Source organism: Ptychodera flava, assembly GCF_041260155.1.
Source record: "Ptychodera flava strain L36383 chromosome 23 unlocalized genomic scaffold, AS_Pfla_20210202 Scaffold_24__1_contigs__length_23054250_pilon, whole genome shotgun sequence".
Taxonomy (NCBI): Eukaryota; Metazoa; Hemichordata; class Enteropneusta; family Ptychoderidae; genus Ptychodera; species Ptychodera flava.
The window spans coordinates 22,671,392-22,686,580 of NW_027248278.1; the positions used below are offsets into that span (position 1 = coordinate 22,671,392).

General features: G+C 37.6%; 1 long non-coding RNA gene across 3 annotated transcripts; it reads left to right on the forward strand.

Annotated features, from left to right (window-relative positions):
* Positions 1-356: 356 nt before the first annotated feature.
* LOC139124528 (uncharacterized) lies at positions 357-6,207 on the forward strand. 3 transcript variants are annotated; one of them, XR_011549944.1, is made up of 4 exons: positions 357-1,344; positions 2,479-2,562; positions 3,184-3,367; positions 4,747-6,207. It is a non-coding gene; the product is annotated as an uncharacterized lncRNA (long non-coding RNA). The 3 variants fall into 3 exon arrangements; XR_011549942.1 differs by having other exon boundaries at positions 2,479-2,554; XR_011549943.1 differs by lacking the exon at positions 2,479-2,562 and having other exon boundaries at positions 4,747-6,205.
* The last annotated feature ends 8,982 nt before the right edge of the window (positions 6,208-15,189 follow it).

Here is a 15,189-nt window from a genome sequence, read left to right on the forward strand (position 1 = left end):
TGATCAAACACTGCAAGGTTACAGAAAGGATGGACTCACTGACGTGTACCAGTATGCTTCAAAGACTGACATCTTCAAAACAATCCATACCATGGGCGAAAGAAAGGTTAATATCAAATTATCTTTTCACAAAACCAGTGGCATTTTTACAATTCAGGAAAATATACACACACAAACTTATACATAATCTAAATTTGACAATATGACAAAAGTGGAAGCATTTCTGAAATGGTATATTTTCATGAAATTTTTTCATCTAAAATTGTTAAATATACTTTAATAGATTTAAAATTGTACAAGGTTGTGGTGAGTTCATGAGATGTATACATTTTTTGAGAGCTGTTATTTCATGAAAATGTTGTAAAAGAAAATGTTCTCTAAAAGTAGTGTATACTTGGCATACAAAACAGAACTGAAACTCATTTTTAAGCTGATGCATATAAGATAACAGACAAAGTCTGTCTTCCCATGGCTTGTTTTCAAATCGATCACTTTCTATTCAAAGGTTATGGTTTGATACTCTAAAATGATATTGTGATACCTACACTTATACATGTACAGCAGGGATGGAGTAGAAATCTCAACAACTGACAATTTATCATCTTTCAGTGAGCAGATCAACATGAATGTAGTAGCTGACATGAAACAAAAAATACCCAAAATAATTTGAGATGACACAAACTTTGACCTTGAATTGAAATCAGTATTGCTGCCATCATTATCTGTCTATTCCTCATAACATGTGACATGTTCAACTGGCAATTTTTACAAACATTATTTATTCACTGTATCAGCTTCATTGCATATCAGCATTGCTAAGGTAGTTTTGTTTCATTTGGTAAATATATGTTCCAGGATTGACACATGATATATTATGAGTGCATTATTACTTTGTAAAAATACTATCAGTAACAGTCTTAATATAAATTTTATTCATGGCACAAACTAGGTGACTGTAACACTTGATATCATTATTAAAACCCCAAAAAATGACTTTAGCGTCACGGTATAATTTATATTAGGTTGACTGCCCTCTACGAAAACCATGAAGTCATGCATGCCAAATCAAGTTTGATCTGACTGTTACTACTTCGAGTAATGATGTCTGAATCATGGCCACACTGACATTTCAGTTAATTTGATATTTGACCTTCAATTGATCTTTGACCTTAAAGTGATCTTTGTCCTGTGGAACACTTTTGTCTATATTTTTCTTTACATGGTCAAGTATAATACATCATGCCTCAAACATTGAATTTTGAAATTTGTCAGAATTGTATTTTTTACAGAAGAGCCACCAATCAGCTACAGTTGAAGCTACAGAGGGACTAGGAGACATGTCAGGTAAAAACAAAAATCTCTCTGTAGCAGACAGAAATACATTTTACAGTGGTTTATGTAGAACTGATGACAATGTGTGAAGCTTGCCTACAGTCTAAATTGAAGGGAACCAACAATGTCTGTTGTAACTATCGTCAAGCGGTAATATCAGTCAATCACAAAGAAATCATCTCTGTGAAAGTTGAAACATTGTCTTCAAGGAGGTCAGACGTGTAGCCAAATCAATATCATATCGGCATAAATAACACTTGCAAATGATTTGTTCTGAGTGTGATGTGCATGGATGTATGTTGTTATTTTGACTGCTTTTTACCTCCTTCCAGACAATGTTTAAATTGCCCCCAAGTTGATTTCTCTGTTATATACAGATATTACTACCTGGATGATAATTATACCTGACTGTGTTGACAACTCCTCAATGTAGACAATATATCTAATTCCTGTATTTTCAACAGTTCAAACAACCGTGTGATATCCATTTGAATTTGACCATGGTAATAAGCCATTGCATGGTCACTACACAGCAAAGGACCATGGCCATAGGAAGAGATCTCTGTGCGGTTGCTTAAAGGTATTCGGGCACCTGTTTTTAATAGACAATCACAGATTTTACGTGGGTGGCCGCTTTTAAAAAAAGGCGCCTCCACACGACCAGTCATGGCATACTTAGCAGCGTCGTCTGCATGTTCTTTGATGTATCAAATATGTATGACCGACAGCTAAAGGTGTTACAGGGTAGTACGCTAAGCCACACCCCTTTACCATGTAAGGAATATGCAAATTTGGAGTGACCGTGTACCTTTAAGCTTGTCAGTGTGTCTGTCAGGCATAACTTACCATTCATTGAAAGTAATTCACTCCCCAATCTGACAACCCCAGTGTACAGACTAGCTTCCACCTAAACATGTGTATAAAAAACTTGTAATTGTCCTGCTGTCCTTCACTCCTTCTCAAGTAGTTACAGTCATCCAGATCTATCCTAAATTTTTTGCTTTTTGTATATTTTTGAAACTTCCCTTGTTTTCTTGTAGCTGTTGAAACTACTGGAGACAGCAAAATCTTCAGAAAACAAACTGGCTTCTTCACACATTTATGATAAGAGAATCAAAGTGACTATAACATCCAATTCCATTTCAGCCCTGGGAATTTACTAAATGAGTCTGATAGCGGGATTAACAGGAAAAGTATCATAAACAGAGGATCATTAGGAAATGTGTGTTGGTAAAAGTTGGAATGTAAATGACTTACTTCAGAACTGTTTAAAATGCGCAGTGATCATCAAAAAATATGAATGTAATTTACAGCACATTGACAAAGCAGCATTGATGAACAAGTACACATGATTCAATTTACAAGTGTTTTCATCATAATAAGTACTACTAAAAGCACATTTTAGGTGAAAACAAGTGAATTATTTAGTGTCACTGTTTCATATATAAGACTGTTATTCATGCTTCTCTGACACATTGGATGATGACATATGTTGCTTTGGATTGCATTAAACTCTCAAGGTCAGAATTGTACCCAGAGAAAAAAAAGATTCACAAAGTCATCCACTTTTGAAAAGATAATCAGAGAGAGAGAATTCTCACAATATTCATGTAATTTTGCTGCATGCTTGTTGCCCAGATATGCATTTCCATTTGTGATTTTAGAAACATCCTATCAAATGGTAGAGTTAAATGACTGCCTCACTGAGTACTAGCATTGTAGTACTCAGTATGATAGCATCTTTTGGACAAAGGTTCAAATTTGCAAACACTAAAACACTTTTATTGCCATCTATATGGTATTTTTTTTACACAAGCTACATCTACTTGTTTCTTTTTCATGGTTTTCCAGATATTGGATGAAGGACTTTAAAGTCAGTGTCTACATCCACTTTCATAAGCCGATCACAGGGATGGAGAGAGTGTTAGGTTTACAGGGGAGAGGAAACCCATTGATTTCATCAACTAGAATAGTGTGTATGCCATAGGTGAACTTGACCGACACTATTGGGGAATTGCAACAAGTATCAGAATAGGTAAAGTCATGATAACATTTCTGTGTTGTAGATAAACAGATAGTGTAAGATGTGTGTCCGTAAAGCAATCAATGGTCACAGCTGATATGAACAGCAAAGGTCACCATGCCTGCATCAGATTGTAATTGTAGTGATTTGTCAAACAGACACATTGATAGACAGATGATAGATAGCTAGCTAGCTAGCTAGCTAACTAGATAGATAGATAGATAGATAGATAGATAGATAGATAGATAGATAGATAGATAGATAGATAGATAGATAGATAGATAGATATAGAAACATAGAAATTACAGAACTATAGAGAGAAAGATAGATAAATAGATATATTTCAGTACTGCTGGACTCTGATATATAGATCAGTAGAAATATAGATCAAATGCACAGATAGATAGATAGGTTTATTTCAGTACTGCTGGCCATAGATAGATAGATAGATAGATAGATAGATAGATAGATAGATAGATAGATAGATAGATAGATAGATAGATAGATAGATAGATAGATCAATAGCTCGATAGATAGATATATAGATTGATTGATTGACTGATTGATAGATTTCAGTACAGCTGGCCCCTGGTCACTAAATACAAGACAGTAACGACATGTACCATAAAATATTGATGGCTAGTGATTGGCAATATAATTATAGAGTTTATAGATTACAAGCAAAGAGAACTTACAAGTTGTATTGTAATTTACAAGTTGTATTATAAGTAAGTATTATGTTAGTATATAGTTTATGTATCCATGTTTAACACAGGTTGTAATGCCAATATTCCTATCCTGTACACAGGAATTGAAATAGAAAACATTTTAAATAAGCTCTGTACTATTTCAACATTTTTTCAGATTTTTTTTTTTTTTTTTTTTTTTTTTTTTTTTGCAAAAACATCTTGACCATTGTAAAATACAGGTAAAAGTTTAATAAGGGAAATCATAAATAAGCACATTGACATAATGAGCTAAATTCTCTAATTAACACGACTGGAACTAATTTGGGATAATTGGACGGTGAAGTAATGTCTGTGTAATCTGCAAATAAAAGCTCATTTGCTTTACTTATTACGTTACACATATGTTTTTATGATTGATTTACAGTATTTCAACGTTCAGCTATAGTGCACCTAACACTTTTGAGAAATTTGAAAAATATGAAAATCCAGTTATCCCAAATTAGTTCCAATCTTGTCAATATAGGATGTCTGCTAGAAATCAAACTTTTACAGTATTCCATTATTTGGAATGACAGATACACTCATACAAAGCATCACCAAACATTTTGGTAGTGTTAAGAAAGAAAGCAAAAATAAACACTCCACTCTGTTCAAATATATTTGTAATATCTTTTGACTGTTAAACCTTATTTTTTCTCACAGTGTCAATGTCTGTGCTGTCTGTTACAGACATGAAGAATAACTATTTGAAGAGGCTGACTGCTCTTATAGAGTGGAAAGTGCTGAGCCATGTTCAAGTGTTTGAAAGTAAATTTCATCAAGTTTTGTAAGTGTTGAGTATCCAGCAGGTGTAACTAAATGATACGTACACTACATGTATGTAAATGTCAACGAGAAATTCATCATGACAGAAGAATTACCACGGACAGATAGTGCGTGCTTATCAACAGTGTTCTGGTCAGGTATACTGACATGTACAACTGTTAGGATCAGCATATGTAAATACATGATACACTGTGTGAATACCACCAATGAATTCAGACAACTCATGACAGAGAGATTACCACAGACAGTTAGTATACTTACCATTGGTCTGGCCAGGCATACTGACATGTCTAGCTGTGAGGATTAGCAGATGTAAATACATGATACACAGTGTGATTGTCACCAATGAATTCAGACAACTCATGACAGAGGGATTGCAACAAGAGTCACGTATGATGACACATGTAGATTTGCGGGAAGCAGAGCCACTTAGGAAAGCCTTGTACAATGGATAAATGATCACAGAACAGGTAATAGATCTCAGTGTATACACATGTATACCAAGTATTCCGAAGTGTAATGTTACAATGGACAATCAATTCAGTGTGAGAGGGACTATGTGATCAGGTCACCAAACTGACCCTTGACCTGTTGGCTATATTCAAGCAATAACATCAATGTCTGTGACAACTTTAAGGCATGAATGAAGACCTTATTGAACGATTTGCTATTAAAAGCATGTGCTACAAGGAAATGCTGAAAGACTCTATCAACTACATGACTTTAAAATTAACTTTACTTCAATACAGAACTCATCCTTTGAATACTTTTTAAGAGACACGACTAACTCTGAATGTATTGAAAAATATTTAGAGTTATTCCCTAAAACCAACATCTGCAAACATTCCATGAAAGGATAGAAGGATGGAATATTTTTAATCTTGTTTAATAAGCGTCCTTTCTTGAAGACAAAAAAGTAGATTTTATATCAAATATTTAACGAAAGTTTGAAAACGACAATAGATGTAGTTATTCGTACTATTGTTGTGAATAACGTTATTGTAAACTTTCTTCAATATTCAAATTTATGATCATGTGGGATAAAAACATCCAAATCAAACATCTGTTTTCGTAATGTATAATCAAAAAATGCCCCACTTACTCAAACCTTCATGGTATTGAATGTTTTGTGCATTAAACTCATTAAAATGAAACCTTTGCCTCATCTTGATGCTTGAGTATCTCAGATTGAAAGCCTCTGTACCGTCTGTTTTGCAATTAACAAACATTTGCATCATAAAGGGGGCACTGTCATAGCGATGACATCAACATGCAAAATTTCAGTTTTAAACACTCGTTTACGTCTTATAGACCATGAAAATGTTGACATCATAAAAAAACATTTTGACCCTGGATGACCTATCATTCAATTAAAAATTGTAAGCATTATAGATCTCTGTACAAAGATAGAAATGTATGCGTTTGTCTTGATTCAGTGATAAATATGAAGAGTATGCTTTGTGGTTTGGAGTGTACTAGTATAAATCGCCCAGAATGCAATGTAGATCTGATTGCCTGGCCCTACATATAGGTCTTCAATCTAATTCTTCTCCGACATGGTGCAATATCTTTATGAAATTTGAAAATTGTCCAAAAGTTCACAGTTTTCTTCAGTATCTGTAGTCTATTTTGTGTAATTTTAGTTTTTTAATGCACTATAAAATTTTGATCAGATGTTGGTAAATTGGTTTTGCTTTGATGAAGAGAGCTTTAAGTGATTTTATAACCGGGGAGGGGGTCAGAGGAATTACATTAGAAACGCTGAAATCAACAAAATATAGATATAAAAGCTCACCAAGGACCCTTTACTATTGTTACATTTAGATGGGTATGGTTCAATGTCACATATATCTTTCTGTGATAATAAGAGGTGAATTCAAAACAGATCAGTTGATCATTCCTCCATAACCCAGGTCTCCATCAACCTCTCGACACAGCATTTGGTATACATATGTGTTAAATTGTGTGCCATGTTGTAATAAAATCATATTATTTTGTAATCCATATTTTACTTTTCATTTCTTTCTTTTTTGTAGTATTTCATGGCAGCTTTGCATGCCTCATTACATTCCCATAAATAATTGAGTAGGTCTCCTTCTCCCTCTCCACATTATGAGCAACCACAACCACCCCCATAGTTTTGCGTTTTATGAGTGACCCCCTGATTTCTTGATCCCCAGGCAGTACAAAATGAAAACAATGACAGCTCCCTTAGTCATGCTCGCCATAGCATAATAAGTTATTTTACGTATATATGAACGACTATTTGAAATACAATTGATGAGTGTCTTTCAAAAATATGGTCAAATACAAATCTATATGCACTAAGTTTTAACAGGTACAAATTCATGGTTCACTTGTGTTTACCTGGAACACAACGAGCATAACAAAACACACCAAGCATGTGTTTACTTGAAACACTCTTTTCTGAATATCTGTATTTGTATTTTTTATGAAAACAAAAATTTGTATTATTTTTGTTTCTACGCCCTATTTATCATGCTTTCCTGTTTTTGCGCACAGTGTCAACACGTCAACATTTTTCACTCTATCACTTTGTGACGGGACCGTGCAGCCGTCGATGTGATTTACCTTTGTTTTGACCGGTGAGGGCGCCCCGCACAACCAGTTTTCAAACCTATCACAAAATGCTTTCAGATATTTGGAGGGGGATTTGCAAAAATGTTTCACGATTTAGGAACATAACACAATAATTTCTACTCACATTTTAAACATCGAGATAGGAATACATTTTGAAAAAAAATCCATAAAAAAAACCCAAGCTTTTGTTGTTCCGATTAAAGTTTTGATCGGTGAAAATTTTATTTGGTATTGCAGAATTTTTTAACTTTTAATTTTGTTTTACAGATAATGAAAGTTTAGAAATGAAGTGTTTCCTCTTTTGCGTTAAAGTCATGAGAAGGTAAATGTCAGATAAAAAACTTACTGCCACGAGTACGTACAAAAACCGCCTCCATATCTATATAAAATGGCTCTACGCTAGCCAGCTAGCTGCAGCTTCCCCGATCAACCTACACATACTGCAAAACAAAGACATGGAAAGATGCAATCCAGAGCATTGTGTCAAGTTGCTGACTAGGTCAACTCTCTACTCCTTCAGCGTAAAGTGGTGGCACAGCCAACAACACTACACTCCTGACATACACGCAGGGTTTCTCATCTGCACACGAGAACATTCACCCCAAACCTCATCAGATTGCATCAATGCCTATCGATATCTTGTCTCTTTTCTACTTTATACAAACCAATAAAAACGAGAAACTCGTGCCGAGACTGAGACCCACCCAAACCTTCAACTCCTGGCTCGGACCTGTTCGCTTCTCCCCGTGGAGCGAGTATTCGAACTGCAGTGGAAAATGATACAGAGTATGCTACCATATCTAACTTAGGACTGTTTACACCGTTACCTTTATTCCGTCGCAAGGCTTTAAAATTGAAAATTGTTTTGTATAACAATCTGTACAACACACACTCAATATGCCTTGGCTGTTTTTTTAGTTTGTTTACGGTTCTTAATGTGCATTCCCAGCAATGCATTATGGGATACCCGGGAAAAGGCACAATGTGTGCGACATAAAGTGCGACGAACAAACCTGCGAATATATACACTATATATATATATATATATATATATATATATATATATATATATATATATATATATATATATATTCTTAATAACCTTATTATTATACATCTTACATTCCTGACTGGGGCATCAAAATGTCAGAGTAGTGACCGTTTTCGTGCGATGTCAACAATTTTTCTTCCAATTGTATCGCGCCAGTGTGGAACGCTCTCTCGGACGCGCTTCTGCAAGTTTTGAAGTGTGTACGTGTGCACTACACACATACGTACGTACAGAGCACGCGCGAGACTTGTTCTGGCATTCGTCCAATGGGTCCCTTGAAACCGTTGTACAGTGAACGCGCAGATACAGCCGCAGGGAATGGGGCGCCTTGAAACCGTACGTGTTACGGAACGGGCGTTCCGTACGGCTTTTTTAGCGCACGCAAAAATGTATTGTTCTCGATGGTAGATGTATAATAATAGCATTTACCAAAAGAAAAAAAATGGTTCTACGAAAATTCTACGAAACGGTTACTACTCTGACATTTTGATGCCCCAGTCAAGAATGTAAGATGTCCACAAGTTTATCACGAAAATACCACAAAAGATGCACTCGACATTGGCGCTCGACATCGCCCGACGCGATAGGCTGCGCCAATGTCCTTATGTATCCTTTGCGGTATTTTGTAATTATCACATGAACTGGCCCGAATTCCCACCTGTGTGACGTAGAACAGGACGGATAAGAAATCTGAATTACCCCTGTTGTACGTCATCAACCGGAACTTTTTTCTTGCATGGTACCCTTCATGCGGGTCGCGACGTGAACATAGACCGATTTGTCGTGATCGATGCATGTGCCATGCTCTCAAGACACTTTTTCAAAAAAGGTGACCCGATAAATTCACTCATGGAAACATAGAAGGCATGTCCAGCGAAATTTCGAGTCGCTAAAACTATAGCTGTTCCCGAGAATCGAATGGGGATACCGCCGATCCAGTCGAGTCGCCTCGGCCTCGTAAGGCTCAATGTGGACGTCGTAAGTAGTAAAGTAAACGTGGGCAACTGGGATGAAGTAAGAATTTTACACCCCATTTTATTCATTTATCTACATGAAGTGAAGGAAAAATTAACCATCCATGTAACTAAAGTATGACCCTGACCTATATACGAACTCACGCACGCGCAGCAGTGCATTGTCCTGAACTAAGCGGGGAAATTCCCTGCTGAGTCACACACAACATGTTTATACATGTACGGGAAATTCCGTGTGAGTCATCACCATCAAACTAGCCTATATAAAGGACCCCCGTTGTCAGTCCGGCCGGCCGGTCGCGGAGTCTAGCTGATGTGAATTTTTTCTACTGCATGACTGAGGTCTGAACTCGGAGTTCCTATCGGTGCGAACTTGTTCACCTGATAGATAAAATTTTAGTAATTTCCTCTGAACTTAAAATGTGACGGAAGACCATTACTTCAAATAATATGAGACGTTTCAGATGAATGGTACTGATATCTAAAGTGTTCACTCTTTTATCTCTACGTACAAATGTAGTTCCTAAGTCGTTCTCTATTCTATTCCCACCAACAAAACATTCAATACTCATTTCCCCTCCCCGATCTTTATCAATACTTATGATAATATCACAAGTTGTTCTGTTATCTGTTTTCATAGCATAATATCCAACCAAATCGTCAAACTCGTCTCCCGTAGCTAACTTTACACATCTAATGAGAACTGTACCATGTTGAAGTATTTTCATATTATCAGTCATCTGTTGATTTACAGTCTGTAAAGTGAGAACAGCTGCCTCATCACCGACACTTTTAAGACCCAGTTTCTTTAAAGTTGTGTCCCAAAATAATCTAACTGGAACTCCGCTAGCTGTATACGAGCAATAATTCTCCCCCTCGTTTATCCACCTTCTTAGTGTATTATCTGCCTTCATTATTGTATTAAGAGGACTAATTTTAAGGTGAATCGGTATACCAAGAAGTGCAATGTATGGATTTGTAGGAGTAAGCCAACTACGAAAATCTAACAATTTATATTTGTTTACATTGCTATCAAAATAAATCACATTCGGAGTTCCTGGTGGTTCAGCAACACCTCCTGCAATTTCACTATCCAATATATCTAAGATGTTACGCGGCACATTATAAGGCATGAATTTCTGACTAGCCGAATCCCATGTCAGAGCAAAAGGAGTAGAATCATTCGAAGCCTTTGTGGCGTCAATTACAGTTTCATCAATGTCTTTAAGTTCGGAAAATTCTACAGCATGCTCGTGGGTGGCGCCGCGCATTGGCTAAAACGAAATATTTTTCGCGGTCTTTATAACGAAGGACGTAATCCTTATTATGATTAGCAGCCATCTTAGTATTATTGTTAACTTTAACATCACTCAGATCTTCAAGCTCAAGATTTTGCATACGAATTGTACCTAGACCGAAGCCACTTGGATCAGACATGATTAACCTATATACAGTGAAAAATAAATAATACCTTGTAATATACAATACACAGTCATGGCTTCAGCTATAGGAATGACAGTTCTCGGTGCTGTATTAAATGCAACGGCATTCACAGGAGGAAATATTATCGGACAAAAGCTTTCGGGGAATGGTGACGCTCTTATTGAAGAAAAGGTCCGACATGATAAAGCATTAGAAAAATTTGAACATGATCGCAACGTCTGGTCAGAAAAAAGATTACTACAGGCTGACTGGGAAAGAGAAAATCAAGCAAAGGATGCGCATGCTGCGGCAGAATTAAGAGATACAGATGCAGAAATCCTGGAAGAAGCAGAAGCGGTGCAAAGCAACTCTACGTCAAGTCCAGCGCAAGCGTTAGCGCAATTCTCAGATTATTATCAACCCAGTCCTGAGCAAAAGAAATATGAGATGATCTATATTGCTGGAGGATTGGTCGTGGGATGGTTTATCTTCCGATAGGGTTACACCGGCCCCGCTTCGGGACTACTACAGCAATTCAATACAAAAGCTAATTGGCCAGTTATTGAAATCGATCATGTTTCCATCCTGATCTGTTATCCAGATACGAATTGAATTCATGTAATCTCCCCCTTTTCTCAATGGCATAGAAATTGCTCCGTTTTTAAAATCGTAAGTAACCTTTTCACTTATTTCTCTCGTATCCCGGATGGGAAGTATTTGTAAACAGTTCGATACTTTCCCCTGTATGTATCCTCCGGAGGCACCCGAACCAAATGAAACATAATTTCCAGTAACATCGACTACATCTGAATGAACTATATATTTAGTGACTGTTAAGAAATCCACTTTCTTCGGACTCATAGTACTTTTTATAACTGGGTTGTTCTCAGGTTTATCTGAAAAGCCGACGACGTTGGCGAAGCTACCTGTGGCATTGAAATAGACTTTAATATCTTTAGCCAAAGTTAGATAAACATGGTTTGTCGGCAGATGTTTTTCAAAATTAATTTTTTGCTTCAACCCGATTGCTTTGTTTACGTATCGATATTGTAGTTACCTGGACGTATTGATTTAGTCTTCTTCGGTTGGTCACCTTCTTGATATTTTATTACATTATTCGTCGATGTTATGTTATGCCATGAATTATATAGTCCGCACTCTAGCAGTCTTATCTTCGTAAACTGTGTCGTGTCAATGCAAGGGTAAAAATTAACAGTGACTGGTTCACCTGTTTGGCTTTCAATCCAAATGATCATCGTTGTACGTTGTATATATTACTAAGTATAAGTGTTCGATGAATATTATTATTATTCCGAAGGTGCCATTACACAGTATAAGGTTCTGCAGGAATAATATTTTTCTGTTCAAGGAGATCTTTGGTCGCAACCGCGGCAGCAGTCGCACCGCCTAATTTTGCCAAGCGAGTTAAATTTGGTCGACTTGGATCGCCAACCTCTATTTTCAGAAATTTGCTGGAGATCATTAGATATCCCATCGCAAGTCCTGCGATTACAATACCATCGTACATTGTGTTTACAACTGTTTTAATATCCATGATTTCTGACTAGTATATAAAATAAAAAATAAAATAAAAATATGGGGAGTTAATCCATCTCATACAATGTAGAGGAGCTGGCCCCGGAGCCGCTACTGGCTCTGTTTTTTTCCGCTTTCTTATTTTGGGGAGGATCTTTCCGATCTGGACTCGATCGATTAACGGGACAGGGGGTATGCCGAGCACGCCCCCAATATAGCCCTAATGCAGTCAATGAAACTCCCACAATTCCTAAAACAAGATAACATTTATTATACCAGCGTGAATTATTATCACACTGTTCTTTCATTGTAGGCGGGTAGTCTGCTACCGCATCGATCCCCCCTCCCTCCCCCTCCATTGCTTTTAGTTTCTTCTCCCTGTTTTGCCTGTTCCATTCCGCTAGTCGCTTGCCCGCAGCAACTCTCCCTGGATTCTTCGTCGGTAACGTCATTTTCTCTATGTTGCGCTGTGTCGGAGGTGCCGGTGTTGGTGGTAGGATCGTCCCTGACGGAGTCCCTGGCGGAGCCGTTTGCTGAGTCGGTCGAAGTTGAATCCATTTATTTCAGGTACTATATTAAACCCGATTTTTTAAAATTTAAATGTTTACCCGTAATTAAACCGGTGGAAATTAGAGCAATCAGGGGCCCCCACGTGTAAGCTATCCGTCCTGATAATCGTTTTATTCACTGTTTAGAATAAAATCCTTTTTAAGATCAGTGGCATAGTTATCTCGATCATCGATTGGAACTACCTGACTTATTGCACGGGCTCCTAGATCTATGAAACTTTGAGTGATGGTATCACTTATAGAGAACTGTATTTCGCTTCATAGACTTTAAAGGCTCGTGTTATGAATTCATCTTTCCACGTTTCCACTTCTCTAACTGTAACTCCTTACCAAAAAATACTTACTTTGACCACTTGCGATGACACAGAGTATTTTTTCACGTTTTGTCTCTATTATGGATTGAGCGTCCGAAGGCACCGAAGGCGCCGAAGCCCCTTCGGAATGCGCGCCATATTTGCCGCTGCTGATGACTTTATTAAATTCTCCATTGTTTGCAGTATGTTATCTATTCTTACTAAAAAATAAAAATTCGTTTAAACCTGAATCCGAAATAAAGTATTAACATAGTCTGGAATGTTAGTACCCCTAACAGAACCGTACCGACAGGGATTCCGACAGGGATTCCGGGAAAATTCTCCTCCATTTAAATCTATATGTATATAGAAACACGAATAATGAGTACAGACTTATTCCCAGTTGCTTTTCAATTGAATAAGACGAGCATACCAACAGTACAGCATGCTGATATTCCTTCCAAACCGGACGGGGGAATAAACCTATTCTCATGGACTTAGAAATATATGTAACGCCGACAGAAAAATTTACTTTCATCCTCGGGATGTGTTCAAAGATAACGTAATCACTCATCGATCAGCTAAAGAAAGTAATGTCTGGCTGGGCAGCCCAAAGATGAAATACTGGGACCAGCAACTGAATTTCGCTGTATGGTGTAGCACTACTGGTTGTGGTATATCATTCGCCCATCTCTTTGATAAGAAATTTCCGCCCCAAATACGATCATTCTGCCGTTTCCATGTATACTTTACAATACGTCGTATCCTTCACGAAATGGGCGTTGCACTTCCAGACGATACCCCACCTTCAAAGCGGGCGACAATCCGTACAATCTCGTCCAATATGAACTTCTCTGTACAGAATTGGAAATATAAGCCCAACGAAGTCCGACTTTCGATATCGAAAAGGTCAAATAAAGGTCTTGGTTATGGATATGAATATTACACTAATCGTGGCCTGTTCGACAGCCAAAAGCGATATACAACGGTCGGGACTTTTTCCTCTCCGCCGACGGAGGTGTTTTCTATACACATACAATTTTTGGAAAGAAAAAACACGTACTGTCCGACAAAGACCGACCGCACTACTATTTCTTCCGAAATGATGGATCGGAGGGACAATATAATAGTTTCATTCCTCTGACAGGAGACTCGGGACTAACAAAGGCCGGTCTCGCTCGCCTCAATGAAAGCCTTGAAGCCTACGTATATTGCATACTCGGCGCACAAGCTAATATTCGCAGTACCATAGTAGGCGATACTGGCAGTGCAGAGCAAGTAAGAAAAGAATTCGGCGTTCTCCTCGAAGATGAAATTCGCAATACCGACAAAGTAATCAGTTATCGGCGATATCAAGACACAATAATGAATACTGGTGTCAAACTTGATATGGCAGTTTCGCCCAATTTACTTCTCTTACCGTCTGAGATGGTCATCCTTTCGGGCCCGGCGATCTCAGGTTATAATAATGAATTGCAATACGCAACAGAATCTATGTCCTTCGGGGTGAACGGTGATATAAACACGGAAGTTCGAGAAAGTGCTGTACACGAGATGGAGGGGGGAGATCCTGTGAAGTGGCAGGACGAGCCCGGAGAGTCACCTCACAATGACACGACTCGGGGGCCTCCCCTCCCCTCCCCGAACGGGCAGCATCTGCAGACCCTATTCACGAATATGGTAAAATTGGTTTGTTATCTTTAGCAATATTCATTACTATTGTAGGTACTGGAATAAAGTCACTAACTATATAGTTCATTCAGATGCTGTCGATGTGACTGGGTTTCATCTAACTCGAACCAGTAACTTAAAAGAACTAGAAGAGATTCATTAATTTACAGTATATAGATCCAGAGGAAATGTCAATATACGTA